This window comes from Castor canadensis, chromosome 4 (assembly GCF_047511655.1).
Source record: "Castor canadensis chromosome 4, mCasCan1.hap1v2, whole genome shotgun sequence".
NCBI lineage: Eukaryota > Metazoa > Chordata > Mammalia > Rodentia > Castoridae > Castor > Castor canadensis.
Window position 1 is genome coordinate 98,825,050 of NC_133389.1, and position 20,060 is coordinate 98,845,109.

Below are 20,060 nucleotides of genomic sequence, written 5' to 3' on the forward strand. Positions count from 1 at the left end.
GTCATTATGAAAGACTGACTCTACTTCCTTGTTGCATCTGTGGTTCGCTGTGTTGTTTTTCCCTGGTGACTGGTTGCTATCTAAATACAAAATGTATGTTACATGTTGATTAGCTTTACACATAAGTCATTGAGTTTTGCAATAAGTTTGAAAGTGTTTGGAGTTCCAACCTTGAAGGCTTTACTTAAATAGATTTAATGTAGAACTTTCAGCATATAAAATTAATATTCAATAATTATAAGCTATTTTCATTCATTGCCATTCCTGGCTTCTGGTCATTAACTACATTTTACTAGGGTAAGTAAGGAAGGTGGAAAGAGCTGAATAGTTGTAAACATTGCATCCTTTTACACTGCATACTTCTGAATCTTGGGGGGAAATCAATGATTAATAATTACAATTATATTATGAAATGGAAAGAACCAGATGAAAACCTTGAAAGAGAAGAAATTGAAAATTTCAATATTTCACAGATGATATTACCAAAATCGTGTTATTTGGCATGGTTCATCTTTGGTAATTAATAATTTCAGATTTTTTATAGAGATTGATCTTTTTCCATTTTAAAGGAGATTTAACTTTGATATTTGCAAATTAACCAATAATTTAGTACATTTATTTTAGAAAATCTTAGCAGACAAGGAAGACAGCTTATTCATACTTCTTAAAACTAAATCCCTTCTAAAAGCATTTTGGTCCTGAAGAAAAGTCAAGTTGTCTGTCATTAAATGATTTGCTAAGATTAATATATTGAGTCTTATAGTAGCATAGGTAAGTGGTTCCCACTGGGAGGGAAAATAATATTATTTTCAAGCAGAGACTATTTTTTTCAGATACATCCAAATAATTTGAGCCCATTCAGATTTTAAAAAGAAAAATTTCCACATATTCTGAAAGAAATTATTTTCTGATTCTAGTTTTATTCTACATAGATCTAGATATATTTCTTACCAAAAAATGAAACGAGAGGATATTTACAGTTATTATTTGTCAGTTAAAAATAAATTTTTAGTAAAGAAAGAGTGAGGATGGAAGGAAGGTAGGAAGGCCAGCCAAACACACCTATACATCAAGATTGATTAACATGTTGCTTTCGAGAATCAAATAGAAGAAATAAACTTCCTTTGAAAGTGAGCAACAATAGGTCAGTGATAAATCCTTTTCCCTAATTTCTTACCCTTTTTGGCATTCTATCATAAATAATAATATACTAGCCTCTGTGGTAGCCTAAATGATCAAATGAGCTAAGTGTTGTCAACATGCATGTATTTTGAGTTGTAAAAGGAAAACATTAAATTCAAATTTAAGGACATAATACTTGGACAATAGAAATTTTTGGAGATAGACTAAGCCAATATATCCTGTTAACCTTATGAAGGGTTCAGTTAGGTCACAAGTGGGATTGGCAGTCACCTATATGTGTTGTACCTAAGGCAGCACATATAAAAATATTTACATGTAACTATAACATAATATGCATAGATAGACATTTAACCTGCCGATACTGATGGTATATTTTCTACTAATACTTTTTTAATGTTACTATCCATCTTCTCATAATTTTCCACTTGTTTTTCACATTTATAAATAGAGGTAGTTCCAAAGATATTAAAAGTTATCCTCACTTTTGGTAACTTTTTGGGCATGAAAATATTGCTAGCTAGTTTTGATTGTAGTGTGACTGAATAGTTCATGGGACCTCAGTGTTCTGACATACACTTTATATTTCTTTTGTCTTAGCTCCTCTAGTTTAGAGAAGCAAGAGGTGATTATAAGAATACTGTGAATAATGAAGCTTAAGAAAGATTTAACTTTCATTTTCTGTTTCCTTGTTTTTGGATAGATGACAAGGGTTTTTTTTGTCAAGGTAAAATCTTTTGATCATGTAAATGTGTGAGTTTAGGTAAAATTTACTAAAATGTATCCGTAGATATACACTATGACAGTAAACCTTTTCAGAAGAACAACATAAAAAGCTTTTATAGCTCCGTTAACAAAACAGCACAGGGAAGGATTTTCCAGAGAGCTAAATCTAGATGACTCGCATCAATATTTGATTAGATACATTAGCTGGTCTAACTCTCAAGTGATCAGAATAAACACGATTATACCTCAAAAACATGGTATCAAGGCATAGTTGGGTGTTTGAGTGTGTGTGTGTGTGCGTATGTGTGTGCAATGGTTGCATTACCTACAGAATAATGAAGTGTTTCTTCCTGACTGAAAACGACCATCATTTCTTATGTGCCACATCAGAAATAGCTTTAGATTTCCAAGTTTGAATTAGGCTTGGTGTTCAATCTCAGTCTATGAATTATAGATTACAGATAGCAAATGACTATTGAGATTTTTATTTCAAGAAAAATCAAAGAAAAGCACAATTAGAAATAATTTAAAATTTGAAACCTGTCTTTAGAAAGTTGATGGATTAGCAATTATATACCACATAATTACAGTGTCTTCAGAGAAGTTGAATTTGAAATGAACAGGAAAACAAACAAAAATTGTGAGTGCTTGAAACATGCTTGAAATTCTCAGAAGCATACGTTTGTGACAAAAAAAAATGGATAGATTTCCTTCACTTCATTTGGTTATATATTGTTTGGACATTTGACTTGTTAATTTTCTCTTTGTCTTAAAAGCCAATTTTCTCATAGTTAAAGCCTTGTGTAGATTCAATCTTATTTGATGGGTACATGGTAATACCACAGTGATAACACTAAGGATTAAGTTTTACTATTTACAGCTCATGGTAAATCAAAATGTTACTTGCTGAGCTCCAGAATCTCTGCCTATTTTATAGCAACAACCTTTGGTCTATAAGGTACTACTTAATAATAAGTAACACATTTTTAAATATCATTAACTTCTATAATAAAGTACATAAAGATATGCCATATATGCTAAAATATATGTGCATACATGCATATGTTTATATAATCTACATGTGTATATACACTTATATACACCTAATTGAGTGACCTCAGGAAATACAGTGAATATTTACATATACACACACTCAAATGGAGAAAGACGCTTTATATTTTTTAAAGCCTGTACAAATTCTAAGTTAAATTAGTAAATGTTCATTGCTTCTAACTTTTGTTTAACTCTGCAGAGAGCATAATTGTCAAGGACCATCACAAGTTTGATGTAGCTTGAGAAACCATTTAGCTACTGAGTGATTTGTAATGAACTGTGATATGAATTTTCTTAGTTAACTTAAGAGCAACAGTAGGTCTTCATCAGGGAACAAGTGAATAAAAAGATTTATGTTCAAATCACATGTTTTAAACATTCCTGCTAAGTGCTAGTTTGCTCTTTGGTGTTTAGCCTGAAATTTAAAGCACTAAGGATTAAAAGGATTACAACATAATCTTAAATAATCCTAAATGTCATTTACAGAGAGATAGTTGTAATAACTAAATAAAACCATGTTAAATGATGGCAGTATTGTCAGGCAGCATCCATAGAACAAGAAATGCTACTGTCACCTTTTCAGTCCTCACTGGCAACATTAAGCATTTACGAAGCTGTTCAGTAGGAAGTTCAGCTGAGAACATCATTTAATATAATACAGATTTTTTTTAACTTTTAATATATTCTTGTTTCAAAGGTGAAGAGAAATTTTTGCTTAAGTTCCTTCCCTCTTGTGACTGTATTGTTCTCTGAGTTAAGTATTTTTGAAAGTCTAAGGAAAGAAGTTTCGTGGCATGGCTATCAAACAGATGACACAGTCATAAAGTATTCTCCTATTTCCATAAAAATACACAGGTTTAAAATAGATGAGTGTCCCAAACACTGTAATTAATTGCATATCATTTAAGTCAGTACTCAAATATTCTTTACTTCTGCTATGTAAATTTGTTTTGTCTCACAAAGACAAAAAAAGACAGAAATCATACCACATATAATTGCATACTTACTAAACCAGAAAACTGCACACTTTTTAGCTGCTCCAATTGTTATTGCTAAGGGTAAAGTTGCATTTATTCAGAAAAAAAATCAAAAACAAAAAGCAACAACAACATTTTGATTAAACATTTTTGGAAATTTTGTCCATAATCTCAGTCTTATACTCCAAGATTTTCAAGATGCGATAGGAATGAAGAACAAGAAGACAAAATCTGTTGTCTTGATCCTTTTTAATATAATGTTTAAGATAGTAGCTAATTATACATTTAAAATAGTTGAATAATTTGTGCCATAAAACCTTATCTTTTCTCAGATCCAGTCTTATTTTTTAAATAAAATTTTATTTGTGAGCACATATTGGGCTCCTGTATAGATTACAAGTAAGTTGGATAATTCTATCAACTAATGAAGTAAGACCAGTTAGGAATATGTCAATTGCTTACTTGAAAAGCAAAAAAAGAAACTAAATAAGTCAAGAAGATGAAAGCCTTTTCACTTCCCCCATCACCAATTTATAATTTCAAAAAATAACATGGTCAAATTTCCAGGATATGAGAATTTTTTTTTAATGTAAAAATGTCTCAGGAGACAGTTCCTGCTCCCTATGAGTAAAGAAAACCTTGGAATAGGTTTATCATTATTCATATTACTTTTCTGACTTTGGATGAAGTCTTCTGGCTATAATGTATATTAAACATATTCATGTAATATTTTCCATGGATATGCATTACAGTTAAACATAATTTGATTGCTCTTCCTGATCTGAATATGTCTTAACTTGAAATGCTTAAGTACTACTTAAGTTTATTAATGTGAAGATAATTTAATAACATCTTGGAAAATACCATTTTAAGCCAAAAGGAAAACTATTGTCATTTTGCTTTTATACATTTCCTTGCATTAAAAGTGGTGGTTCAAAATAAAGCTGAGCATTTACCAATTTTCTCTTTCATTTTTCAATGCTGGTAGTTAAACTAAATGCATAGGGATGATTCTTCACATTCATATGTGCTTTAGATTTCAAGGAAAGCTGGTTTTACTTTAGAGAATTACTCACAGTATCTTTAAAAGGCATGGCATTAAAAATAAACCAGAGTGAGAGAAGCAGTGATGTCTAATATAGTTGGTTATTTTTTTGCTTTATAGCTTGTCCCTCAGTCATTTTATCTATCTAGTAGATACTCATCTATCATTCAGAAGGTACAGTGGAGACAGTCCATGAGTCTGGGAACCTGTGTTCCAGTTCTTGCTTTGTCTGTTGTACCTTTATGTAGAACCAGGGAAGAATTCTTCCTCTGTCTTAGGAGTTTGTCATGCCAAGAGGATAAGAGATAATAGGCCTTACCTCACCTGCCTCCCATCTGTGCTAAGGTTAAAATGAAGTAATCTTTTGATGTACTTTAAAGAACTACTGAAGAGTGATTTTAATATAAATACAACAGGGAATCACTATTCATCTACTAACCACATCACCACACAACATTTTGAGGGTGATTCCAGATGTGGATTTCAGAAGAATTGAGAGGAGGGAGATAACTATCTATATGATGCAACTTAGAATTTCTGTATACTTCAGTTCTTTCTACTGCTTTCTGAACCTAATTAACAGACTAAGATTTAATACACCAAGTAAAATCTTTTCATTCATTGTGTAACAGTGTAACAAAGAGTACATGCCCTTCAACCTTAAGTTATTTTAGTATTCTATTCTTTTTAAGTAGTGTAATATCTAGTCAATATAAGTTAATTAGCTAATGCTTTTTAGAAAAGCATTTTGCCCTCAAATCTTCTACCAAGCTATAAATAGCTACTTATAAAAGACAACTTGGAGACAAGTGCAGCAATTATACCCCAAATAAAAGACAGAGGCCAAGCATGGTGGCTCACAGTTGTAATATCAGCTATTTGGGAGGCATTGATCAGAATGATCAAGTCTATGATTCCAGCTATGTGGGAGACCATAGGTAGAAAGATACAGTCTAAGGCTGGCTCTGGGCAAAAACACCTAATCCTACTTGAAAAATAATTAAATGAAAAAAGAGTTGGAGATGTTGATGGGGCTCAAATAATAGAGTTCCTGCCCAGCAAGCACAAGGCCCTGAATTCAAATCCCAGTACTGCCAGAGAAAAAAGAGACAAAGAAAGAGAGAGAGAATGTTGGCATCTTCTGCTCCCACACTGAGATTTTTCCCTAATTATTTTATGATTTTGGCTTTACTTTTGTTGGTGAGATTGCAAAGAAGACTTCATGAGGAAAAGACATGATTTTGTAAGCTGGGTTTTGATTTAATAATATGAATGTCAGTGAACACAACTAAACACAACTGTGAACACAATTGACTCCAAAACAACAGCCTGAGAGCAGGGACCAAAATTGGTTGTAAGAATCTATTGAGACCTAAAGAACATATTAACTCCTACTAATGAAAATAGAAACGAAAACAAGGAGATGAGGGTAGAACGCCCTTCTCAGATGAACATGCCTTATTGGTTCAGAACACAAAACTAAACACTGTCTTTTACAGGTTTAATTTGGGGGAAATAATAAAGCTCTCTTTTTAAAATAAAATATGACCTGGATGTCTAGAGGTCAGAAATATAAACTAACTATGTAGTCAGAGAAAACAATACCAAGTGCCTCAATGATTCTGTGAATCTCATGGTTGAAGCCTCATAGGTACTCATTTGCCCAGGTTCATCACTCCACTGACTACTAATAGGTCCAATGCTACCACAAACTAGTTACTCCTCTTTGATCTACCATCAGAGCAGAATGAAACTGGATGACAGTAAAGATTACAATTCCCACATTAATACATTTTAGTCCCAAATTAGCCAAAAGAACCACAATTTACTGTTTCCAAAATGGTGCAAAATAGATCAAAATTTTTTAAAATGTAAGAAAGGCCAACTTTGCTTTATCTGCTGCTAACATTTGAGCAGAAGAATGGATACGTGTGACCTAATGAACTTATGTTATTGTTTTGCTCACATTGCCTTTTGGAATAGCTGGCTATGTGTGATCCCATTATGAGCTGTGCTTTTAGAACATATTCTGAGTTTTAGTCTTGACCAGGCTAACTACAACATGCCGGTCATCATTTACTGTCATCACACTGTGAGTGCCCTCTTTTTGTGGAATCTACTCCATTTTCTAATGTTTTGGTAGAACAAGTGTGATGGTCTTTAGACCATCCATGAGCTTCTGTGGCTAGCAGAGCAGGTTTCCCAGGTCCATATAACTAGAATGAAGCTAACTAGTTGCATGGCAGAGCAAAGTAAATCTTTGCCATGGGAGGTTTCATGGGATGGACATAGAATAGTGAAAGGTTACATTTTTCCACTTTTCATTTTCATGTTATATAAAGTACAGAAAATATAACATTGATTTTGGCAAGACAATGTTCAAAGAAATGGATTCCATTTTTCATATCTGTTTCAAAATTCTTTATATTGTAAAGAGAGCAGCCATGTTTACTTCATGCTGAGTATGACTTTTTTAAATAGCAAACTGGTCTATTCCAGAAAAAGGAATGGTTTAATCCCTAAAGCTAGTACATAATAGATTGGGCCAGTAAATGGTATCATATTTTACAGCTTATCTGTAAGGATGACATAGGATGAAATAAAATTGAGTGTTTTAGGGTAGCACAGGATCACTGGCAGATATAGTTGGTGTCATTCAGTTTTTAGAAACAGGGTAATGAGGCTGGATCTGAATCAAAAGAAAAAAATATATATATATATTCACATTGTTTATATGCTACAAGTCACTGAGCAGAATAAAAATCTGGGCAGTGGTGAGCAAAACTCTAAAACTTCAGAGCAATGTTTAAAGCTGTGTAGGAAAATAATAAAGCAAGCATCCATAAACAAAGACTAAAAATGAACAAAAAAATGCTAAGTTGATGATGAAAGGAAAGTTCCAGCACTTACCCAGAACTACAAAGGCTACTCGTGGAATCTATACATAGAGTCTTGTAATATATGAGTGAAGCATACTAGAAACAAATATTCAGAAGCAAGGATATTAAATGTTGCAGGCGCTTAAAGATTCTTACTTGGTATTTGAAGAGAGGAGGAAGCTGTTCTTACATCTTTACAAAACAGGATGTTGAAACATGGGCTAATGATGGAGAGAAATCAAAAAAGAAACTGTTTGAACTTTTTAGATAATAGATCTGTGTGAGGTGTCCTGACCAGGGAAGCAATGTTCACATAGAGGATATTAGATGCATTTATTCTTAGTATCATTTTACTTAACGTTTCATTTCTAGCACTGGAAAAGTTCAAGCTCTCACTTCCTGGTTGAACATATGCAAATCAAAACATTTACAGTGAAAAAGTTAACAAATTGCTGAAAGAGCTTTAAGAGAGAAAGAAACACTGACAGGATTTTCTTCTCAAGTAACTTAGACCTTAGTTCTGTTTTTTTTAGAGGTTGAATTTAATTAATGTTTCATTTTCAAAGTCCTCACAGTCATAATCAAGTAAAAGACAAACTTCTGATACTTGAGATCTGTGAGGGATTTGAAATCAATTCGTGGGAAGGGAAGTTATGAACACATTCTTGATGTGTAGGAGGCACTTGATAAGGGTGGCAGAAAATTATGTGAAACTCCTCTTTTTACAGCTACACTGTTATTTGTCACAAGGAAGGAAAATATTTGTTTCAGGCCACAGGCACTTTCGACCAAAATATCAAATAAAATTTAGCAGCAATTTAATGTTTCATGCATGTAAAAATAAATATTTTGGGGGTCAAATACTAGAAAACAAATGGACCCTACAAAGTAAAACTAATGATATGGAAAAGTGGCTGGTTTCATTATGAACAAACTTGTCCCTCTGCTAAAGTTAGGATTGTTCTATTATTAACATGGGAAATCTTAGATGGACTGCACAGAATACTGCATTATTCATAAAAGCATTGCTGCCATCTGGTGGCATGCTGACGTGTCAGCACTGACTGCTTATTAGGTTTGACTGGGTGCTCATGTGAGGTATGCAAAGGAGGGCTGTCTGTGGTAAAATGAAAACGTGAACTTCCTGTGGTCATAGACGTCATTAAGCTGATGGCAGCCATTTCCCCCAAGCTGTTGTAGGATGGAGCACTCAGGGGAGGTAATGAAATACTTGGATGTCTTTTGCCCTGAATGTGAAAGTATCTTTTACATGGCTTAGCCAAGGAAGTTACTCTTGGCTGTTGTTGTCTGATGAATTCTATCAACATTCATTTCTGTTGGCAAATAAATATGTACTCAAATATTAGGAAGATTTATTGAATCTAAAGTTATGTTATTTTGCTTAAATAAGAATATACGCGAGATGCTCTAATCCCTCATTTGGATCCAAGCATGAATTTTTTTAACATTCACTGAGTCTGGTTTTGGAAATAATATAATTTGCAGTGTCAAAATTTGAAAATGAATAGAGCTGCATAGAATTAAAGAATTCATTTCAGTCACTCAATTGTTATAGTAAAGAAATCTAATTGTTAATGACTCAGAAACCTATGAAGTAATACTTCTTTGAGCATTAACAAATTAAATGACAACAGTTATTCAGCTTATGTTGTACTTGTTGAAAATAAAATAGTTTAAAATAGAATTTTAAAATTTTGGTGATTATCCAGTGTAAGTGCATTCTTAATCAGAACCAACTAGGTTATTTATGCAATTGCACTATATTTTAAAAGTTTTTAATAATTATAGAATGGCTCAAGGTATTGTAGTGAAATTCTAACCCTTAAAATGGGTATTTATATAGCTCAGAAGTCTTTGAAGATTAGAGGAGATAATGATTTAAAATTGCCCCAGGAGGAAAGTTGGAGTTCCATCCTGAATTCTCAGAGATGTTATTTAATAGTTAATGTTCAGTTTCTAGTGGATATTTCCCTGCCATTAAACCACCTTATGATTTAGTAAAAGTCATCTAACAAAGAGACATTGCATTTAATTTGGAAAATTATAGAATAAATATTATTCTTTATGAGGAATCTTGGAAATATCTCTTTTTAAAGTAAGATATTTAGATTTATTTAAAAATTCTTGGGAAGGCTTTTACTCTGTGAATATATACTTGATATTACTCAGGCTGCTAGTTACTTCTACAACAGACAATATTTTCTTCTTCAAAACACTTAATTTGGCTCATGGAAAAATACCACCCATGTTCTCTGGAAGATGGCTGTTTCCCATCCCTCCTCTACTCTCTGCTCTACTCATCTTAGGGAGAGGATGTGAATAACACCCACAGCAAAACCTTGCAAAGAAAGTAAAATCAATAATAATTATGTCCCTGTCTCTTTCATCTGTAAGTATACAATTTCGTGTAAGTTATTCTCCTAATAGACTTGGACTATGGTGGTTTCTAATGGCTCTATAATAGGGGTAGTAAACCTTCTAGCTATGGTCAGGATGCCCCCAGGTTTTAGTCATAAGTTGCTAATGTTTGTCTCAATAACATTTGCTTTTTGGCAGCTTTTACAGCCACTTAACACTAAATTCCCATTTAGCCAGGAAGATCATTCATATACCATAATGAATGATGTCACCTTAAATCCTTTAGTATGTAATTGCTGGATATTATATTTTATAGCAGGGCATTTGATGGTGTATTTGTTTATGCTCAATTTTATGACAGTGACAGCTGTATCTCAGTGGAGGAAGGATCCTTTCTTTCATAGGAAGCTAGTTTTGAATCTTTGTAAGCAAACAATTTTGTCATACATGCCTCTGGCTTATGTGGGCTTCCCCCACAAGCAAAGTTTGAGACTAGACTTCTGTTGCATTGCATGAACATATTTGCAAAGCAAACTGAGAATGCAGGAATTAAAGAACTAGTAGGAGTGAAATAGAAGGAAAAAAGATAATACAAAGCCCATTATAGAGTTGGTCATGGATTGGCTATAATGCTTGTTAAAATTTTCTGCTCAAGGACTGACAAGATGGCATATTGTCTATTAGCTTCTGACCCCTTTGGTATATGGTTGCCTCTGAGATGGAATAGTCTTTAGATCTTCTTGACTTTCAGGGTACACATGAGTACCAAGGTTCTTTTAGGTATGGTGCTCTATAGAACCAGAAAACAAAAGATGTGTATCTGCATGCTTGAGGCAATATGAAGAGAATTGAAGCTAACACAGAACTACTTACAACAGCTGCAGCTGTAGTCCTGGACAAACATAAGAAGATGTGAGGCAGGACACAAAAGGTATCTGATGCAATCTACCCCTTGCAATATTTCAAACTTCCTTATACCTCATATTAAATCTAACTCATTGCTGAGATTCAAGATGATGACTGACCTTGATCTCTACAAAAAAGCTAATAAAAAAATTTAGTGGAAAAAATTTACTCCTCTGCTGCAACTGCACATGTGACCTTATTTGTTGTGAATTATCTATAAAATTGTTAATTGTCCTCCACCATGCATTCTAGATTTTCCTCATCTTCAGCAAGAACTATTTAGTTTGTTTTGTTTTCTTGTTGGGATCAACCAGACTTTCACAGCTGAGGGTCTGCACCCTTGTCTTCTTGATGTTTCCAGGCTCTGTTTGCTGCAGTTGACAGTTCGCCACCACACTCAACAGGCCTGGAAGAAACAAGACATTCCCAGGAATTATCTGAATCCCAGAACCATTCTTCTTGCTGCCATTGCACTGAAGCAACCTTACCCTATAAGGGAAAATTTTTGTAGTGCATGCTTGTAATCTCAGCTAATTAGGAGTAAGAATAGGGAAGATCACAGTATGAGGCTGGTCCAGGCAAAAGTGCAAGATCCTATTTGAAAAGTAAATTAGAAGCAGAAAGAACTGTGTTGTGGCTCAAGTGGTAGAGTGCTTGCTTAGTAATCACCAGGCCTCAAACTCAATCCTGAGTACCTCAAGTAATACTAAAATACTAATACTACTAGTCATAATGCCAATTTTCCACAATAAATATAGTAGTTCTTTGATATTCATGCTGTTTTACATTATAGAATACACAATTACTATATTATGACAGTGGTCATAGTTTTTTACTCTTCCTCTTTGGAAGTAAACCTGTCCCTCATCTCAAGAGCAACAGCTTAATCCAGCAAAGCCAAAGTTGAAAATTTTAGAAGCATGAATATCACAGATGGTTTACTTCTACTTTTGGTTTTTAGACCCATATATTCTAGATATTAAGGACACTGTGCCATGTATCACCCTGTATTAATGATGTACTATTGTATTCATTGATTCAGTGAATATACTGCATCTTGGACTATAGTACCCCAAACTAATGGGATTTTTTTTCTATAAGATTCTACCTTCTTTGATATTTTAAGATGCTATTCCATTATTAAGTTGATTGCTGCCAAGTGATGTGGTATTTAGTAAGAAGAGCATATTTTAGACTCAACTGCCCAATGTTGCATTCCTTTAATTCCTTGGTTTGAGGTGAATCAGCCCCATGCTGCTAATTCTGAATTCTTAAAGATCTGAAATGGCGAGGCAGGCAGAAACGCCATGGTCAGAGAAGGCAAGTCTACACCCAGAGCTGATTTTAATTCTAGTGAGAATGAATCACTGTTCCACCAAGGATGGGAGGGGTCTGATGTAATCAATTTGCCGCCAAGAACATGCCTAGTCTTTTGAACTGCTCACTGTCTGCCTGTGCTGCTAGAAGACTTTACAATCAGCAGAGGTGAAAAGTTATATTAGTTTTGGTGGGAAGGAATAATGGTAATGGTTAGAGAAAAATCCCACCCCTCCAACATGGCCACACCATTCATGGATCTACTGTACAAGTTCTAAATAGCTAAAGAAAGAAGTTAGAGAACTTCAAATTATTAATCCATCTTGTCTACTGGTGTAATATCTGGTAAAAATTAAAAACATTAAGATGAGACAAAAGTCTGTATGTTCTGTGCTGACTCTCAAGTCTACTAATATTTCCCAGACTTCCTTGGATCCAGTCTGATAGACTGTCTCTTCTCAGGCCTCTGACCACCACACAAAACCATTCCCACCAGTCTACATTGTTTTCCCAGGCTACCCTTGTATGTCTGTCCTGTAGAAGGATTTTCCTTTACCATTGTCCTATAGAGTCGCCAGGTGTGGGCACTTGGTGCATTACATTCATATTTTTGGCACTAATCAACATATTGAATTGAGCCATATGTGAATCAGGTTTGAGGTTTTTCATTCTTCATCAGCTGTCTTCAAGATCTCCATGAGGACACAGAGGCAAGGTAGGGATGATGTACCACTATAATAGTGACAGGTGAAATGGGAATTCCAGTCACCTATTAATAAAACTTACTTTGATTCTCCAGATCTACTTGGGTCATATTCTGAATATAGCATTTCTGTCTATGTATCATTGCCCAACCTATGATTCCATGGATTTGACAATACCAGGTTATAATCAGAAGCATAAGTAATCTAGTCACTTCATAACCTATGACCAGATTCTTATTCTTTATTCTCACCTAATGATAAGCCAGGAGCTACTTTTCAATTGCTGAAAATTTCTTTACTGCAAAAGGCAAACCATTCTCCAGAATCCTATAGACCTTGGTATAACCAACTATAAACTCCACAGTAACATTATATTCTATCCTCATTGAATTTATGAATCATACGGCCTGAGAATCAAAGAACATACATCATTGCCTGGACATGGTTCAGGTATTTATAAGCCATTCATACAACCCAGTATATGACTGGTATCCACAAACAATCCTACTGCCCAAATGCACAGAGTTGTCAAATAACATAGGCCCAGGGTTAGTGGTCATATTTCTGTATGAGAATACCTGAGTACAGCCCACATATCTGACTATGAACAAATAAGTGGTTGTTTTAACTCTCTAAATTTTGAGCTTATTTGTTACAGAATAATAGCTAATTGATACAAGTCATATATTGGCAGATACAATCCAGTGGTTTGATGTTTAGGAGAAATTAAGACATATTTGAAAGTAAAGTTTAACCAGTAAAAATAGTCTTTTGAAAAGTTATGGGATGATAGTTCATGGAGTCAGCTTCTAGTAATCAATTGCCAAGATCTAGCTCCCTAAAGGATAATAGAGAAAATGCAGGTAATGGCATTTCATCTGGTCATGTAGCTTTTCTATTACTCAGTTTGTTTATAGAAATAGCTTCCTAACAAAGTTAACTTCCAGGAAAGATGCCAGGTTATAAGGGATCATACCAGAGTCTTGGAATCACATTGGGCTTCCACCCAAAGTTTTTGCAGCATTAGGTGAAGGCAACATAATTTGGCTTAAAAAGTTACAAGGGAACAAGATGACAGAAAATTCTCAAGAAACACTGTGTTCAGTGTTCAAGATAGTATCTTTCTTGGCCTCTTGAAAGCTCAGAGAAAATTGCATATCTATGCTATTTTTAAAAATAGTATGGACCAACAGAATCCAGGGTTGTCACAGTTCATTGTTAGACCAACAACTGTGGAGGTTCTAACCCAAAAAGTGGGCTGTAAGACATAAGAGCAGAGAGAGCTATGTTGGAACATTTACACAGAGCCTAAATGTTTGGCACTTCAGAAGTTTCTGGAGGAAAGAAAAGAAATTTGATTTTGAGGCTGCTGGTGAAAAAGTTTGGAAATGACCTGCAAAAATTGCATTTGTCATATCTTCATTGCAAATAATATTTTTCTATTTGTTTCTAAATTTTGAAAATGACCTTGCATGTTAAGAATCATTAGTTAAGAAAAAGCATGAAGGTCATGTTGCTTTGGATGCTGAAATTAAATATTCTAACAATTTCTTTAATTCAAAAACTTGTATACATCAAAAGTGCTATTATTATTCTTAAGGATTTTCATATAATGTTACAGGTCAGAGATACTTAGTTGTGCAGAGTAAACATGCAATTCCCAGGCCTACTTCCATTCAATCAATTTTTAGTTTCTTTTCTTCCCAAAGAATATATAAACAAGAAGGTTCTATTTTGGTTTTGTTTGTTTATTTGCTTGTTTTTGTTTGAGACATCTAGCTCAGACAGGCTTTGAACTTACTATGTAGCCAAAGCTGGCCTCAAACCTCACTGTTCTCCTGCCTCTGCTCCCATCCTGGTGCTGAGTGCTTGGATTACAGACATGAACCCCAATGCCTGGCATCAAGAAAGTTTAATTCATTTAATTCTTTCTGAAGTTTTGTTTTCCTTACATAATTAAACCCAAAGATAAGCTCAGTGTATTGAAGCTGTATGATGCTAAGTCTGTTTTGTCTTGGATTGAAGATTTATTTGAATTCCTTCAACTAAATTAAATTTTTAAATTACACTGAAATTTATTGTTTCAAAATCTATTTAGGTTAGCATTAGGAACAAAAACTGATGGAAAACAGGGAAATAAAATTATTCAGTTAAAACAAACTATAGATGTCAAATGATACTTTTTTTCATAGTTATTTTAAAAACTGCATTCAGCTATTACTTTTTCATAGTTCTGGGTAGAGCTCCAAAATTTTGGAATAGTCAGTTTTCAAAAATGTCTAATTTATAGTCAGGAAATTAAATAACATTACGTTATTTGCCATTGCTTCCCATTATGTCTCTTGTTCCACAGTTTATTTTAAATAAATTTTCCTACCCCATATAAAATGCCTTTTGATAGCACCTATTACTTTATCTTCTACAGTCACACAAAATTACTGTTTTCCAGTGTAATACAAATCAAAATATGGTGGTAATTTCAGGGATTGGAGAAAGCAGCTGGAATATGTTTCAAATGAACACTCTAAGAAAGTAATTAATACTTGGATTCTGTAGAGTACTTCCTTGTTCTTGGTAAATCCTAATTTTTCTGGAACACAAATGAGGGCAGACTAATGGTGCTTAATAGTTGCTATTGTAAGAAGGTAGACTGTTTTCACTAAGGGCATGATTTGAAAGCCATATAAATCTATGGTTGCTGATGAATGCTTTATATTTAATTCACTTAGCATATGAATTTGTTAAATGTGCTTATTACAAGTGAAATATTTCTGAAAGTGTAGTTATTTTCTACTTTAACAAGTCTAATCTGACTTAGGAGCAGAGAGATGTTAGAAGAACTGCTTAAGTTATTTTGCAAAGGGTTTCCATTAGATGGATGAAATCCTTACACCTATTTCATTTTTTCTTCATAAACTGCTCAGGATTCACTCATGTTTCTAAATAAATGATAACAAATTAATGAAGAAAATATAACAGAGCGATACAAAGGACCAAATATCATTAGGATTTTGATTTGTCATACTTCAGTGTTTGGACCCTGAATCAACCAAAACAAACTTAAGTTATGCTTCAGGATCAAATTTCTATTGTTCAGCTCCACACTGTCTTCACTCTGGGTCCCAAGTTGATGGAACTGTCTCTATCTGGAACAGATGTAACAAACAACAAGCTGGCCTTTAAAGCTCTTACCGGAAATGGCATATGTCATATCTGTCTTCATTTCATGGGACTAAGGACGTCACAGAGCCAACAGTGCACAGATGCGTAATCCTCCCATATGCACAGCCACTGCAGGGAGAGGCACTAGTTTGCATGGAATCTACCAAAGTCACTACACAACTAAATATTCAAATCATTTGCTCAATCTAAAGGCATATTGTGGTGGTTGTTGCTGTTGTTTAAAAGAAGCAAAATTGTATTATGTGTCACACCATTGCAGAGACAGAAACACATTTAATGTAATTTACTGTGTATTTGTAATCGATGGTAGCCTAATGACTCATTTAAAAGAACCATTCAGTTCCTTTGATAAACACTGTAGAGTGTGAATCTACAGTTCAAGTTATTCAACAACATATGTCAACCTGCATACCAATTCATACCTATTTTAAAATTAGTTCAGAAGTGTGGAAATATGGAAAATTTGCATCAAAAATTATTTAAGGCCAAGGCACATGCATGAATTATAGGAGTTGAAGGTCAAAGAATTCAGGGTGAAATAAGTACTTTATGAGATAACAAAAATGAGGCAAGATTTGGGAAGTATTTGCATTCAGTATTTGAGCATGTTCATTACTGTTTCTGATGGTAAATGAATGTTTGTCATACATCTCCAAATAAGTTTATATTCTACTCACAGATTTTGATGAACCATCTTTAAAGATGTAGAGTGAATAAATTTTGTACCTAATTTTGTTGGACTTTCAGAAAATGCTCTAAGAAGATATAATGTAGGGTTCCCTTATTGTTACAATAAAATTGTTTTCTGACATAGGAAATTATAATTTCTTATCAATTTTATGAAATATGCCTATTGGGGTGTTTATTAAAGAGATAATATTAGATGGTATGAAAGAAAGAATGAGGGTTGTTAATATAAATTGCTTTATAGCAAAACAACACATTTTGATTGGGAAAAGTCATCTGTATTTCCATAATGAGACATGTACCTCATTTTTAATACACTAGATTTGTTACAAGTACAAATGCTTCAATTTTAGCAAAAGTTCCAACTACTGTCGGTGAAAAATGATTGCAATTCAACTCTGTGTATGCAGCTGTCATGGCAAAGTAATTCTACAGGGTGTAGATTTTGCTTTTGTTTTGCTTTACTTTGAAAACGTTGGTTTTGAATGCCATTTTTCTAATGTGGAGCATATTGGTTTAAGACAAACAAGTAAAAAGGTCCTCAGACAACAGTGCCAGTAAACCAAGTTGCAATTAGCTACCACTCCTGGGAAACAGTCTAGTACATGTCGCAGGCACTTGAAAAATTTACACTTTCTGAGGAAAGGCAGAAAAATTCTGTCAAACGATTATACTGATTGAAATTCTCAAGAATGAAAAAAATGAGTCCTAAGTTATAAATGAATATCAAAGATTTATGTCTGCAACCATGAATTGAAACAGAAAAAGTAAAAAGACTTTTTGCACCTTGGGTAAATCATTCTTTTTCTTTATTTAAAACAAATGTAGAAATCAGTTAAGAACTCAGTACTTACTAATAAAAAGTTTCACATCCTAGAATTGGGAACTATGGTTAATTAAATGAGCTGCAAAATAGCAATAAAGTGGTGTACTTGGTATTAATATTTTTCAATAAAATAAGTGTTTGCCAAATCTAGGGGTGAATAGATATTGAACAACCTAGTTGTTAAAGGTAAAATATGAATTCCTTACTATCAAAGAATAGAGAATATATCAAGATGAGAACAAATATTTGGATTGAGAGTAAAATTGAAGAACAAATTGGCATTTATCAGAATGGATTAGAATCAATTCATAACATTAATTGAAGGAAAATTATTTGGGGCAACAAAAAAGGAAAATCTTACTGTGTCTTCCCTTTCTAAGTAAATATATTCCAAAGAATTTTAAAAGAAATTAGAACATCTTAGATTCTCAAAGAAATAATTTAAGCTTTTTTGTTTATATTATGTGGTAGGTTTTTTAAACAAGAGAAAATACTATAGTTTACACATTTTATGCAAAATACCACTATGCCAACATTTGCAAATATGTGTTTATTATGTTCAAAAGCTTTAATTTCTATAGAAATTAAAAACTTATTAAAATAACACTTCCAAACTTCCATTAATAGCTCTAAAGAGAAAAATTACAAATGCTAAAGTCTAGAGTGAGGTCAGAGACAAAGATATTGATTTAAGGATCTTCAAAATTTAGATTTTATTTAACACAGGAGGTGAAATTTTTGCTATTAAAGCTGTAATTTTTCTCCATTTTAAAAAAGTGAATCTTACATGAGTTATGTACTTACAATCAACGTGCACTTCAATTCTTAAATGTCACCATCGCTTTAATTTTAAACTCCTTTTAACAATTTTCTTTTTCAACTGATGACTGAGACTCTTGATCTTTGAGTTAATATCTCCTCAAAGAGTTATTCTTCATTAATAAGATGAAAAATGAATTCTCATCCAACCAATGAGAATGCAGCCATTTTCTAAGAAGATGAGTAAGAAAATAACCCTGAATTTTAAAACTTTGACTTGGTTATGTAAATACATCTTGCAACTGGAAAATGTGCTCTAAATCTCATCCTATAAATTATAAATCTGTTCAAAAGAGTTTTAAAAGTCAAGCTATTTTCAAAATATGCATCATTTTTACTACTTCCTTGTTCACATTGAGAGAATCAAGAGGAAAATTATTCAAAACAAAATCATTGCCACACTAACAATCTTGCAGACCCACCTGTTAATTGATTACGGCACATGTCTCATTATGCCCAAGTGTTGATCCTTTGTAAAAAAGTTTTACAGAAGTACAAATATTTCACGAAGAATTTATAAGTAGCAAGCTATTCTCCAATCAAATAATAATCTTGGTTGATTCTTTTTAATCAGCTACAATTTTTTTCTTAAACTTTTATTAGATTTTAACTTTCTCAAAATGCTACCACACAGAAGTTTTCAACCTTGTGTTGACATTTCTGTTTTTCTTTGGACATCATTCCTGTTGCATTTGTGACTTAAAAAAATCCCTACCCTACTTCTGAGGTCAGAAGTTTTTAACCTATTTTACTATCTTTAGAGAAACTTCAACCATTTTTATCATTTAGCTAGCTGATTCATTGGTGATATTTAATTTGTTCCTAACTTATTTTGGGGGTGTAGTGTGAAGTGGCCCATCTAATCATTCAGCACCACTTTATGACAACTGAACAAATGTATTACTTTTCCATGGTTTTGTGATGTTTCTTTTTAATTCTGTATTATCTTCCATTTTACTAAGTGTATTAGTTATTTGATTTCTTTGACATAACACCCAATATTGATTTAGTTATTCTAATGATGTAATTTATAATAATTACTAAAAGGTCGAATCTCCTGACTGGTTTTTCCTTTTCAAAATTATCTTAGTATTACTCTATTATCTTCAGAATATTAGTATAATATAAAAATAATCAATTTTGATCTTTGTAAGTAATCTGTTTTATATCTGTGTTAATATTTTTCTGTAAAAACATTAAATTTTATTTATTTTTGCATTCATTTACCAGCTGTATTCAAAAATATTTGGGCTCTAAAAAGTAATTTTATTAGTGTTCATGTCATTTAATAATCACTTAAAGTTTTAGTTTTTCATCATTATGAAATCTGATATTCTTTAAATTTTCCTCCTCTATGTTTCATATATATTATTTTTATTTCCAAAATTCCTTTTCTTTCTGTTTTGTCTCTGTATTAAA

The 20,060-nt window shown here is 33.1% G+C and overlaps 1 protein-coding gene across 3 annotated transcripts in view; it reads left to right on the forward strand.

Moving 5' to 3' along the window:
• Positions 1 to 20,060, forward strand: part of Arhgap15 (Rho GTPase activating protein 15) — a 586,717-nt gene that overhangs the window by 113,967 nt on the left and 452,690 nt on the right. The window lies entirely within an intron of this gene.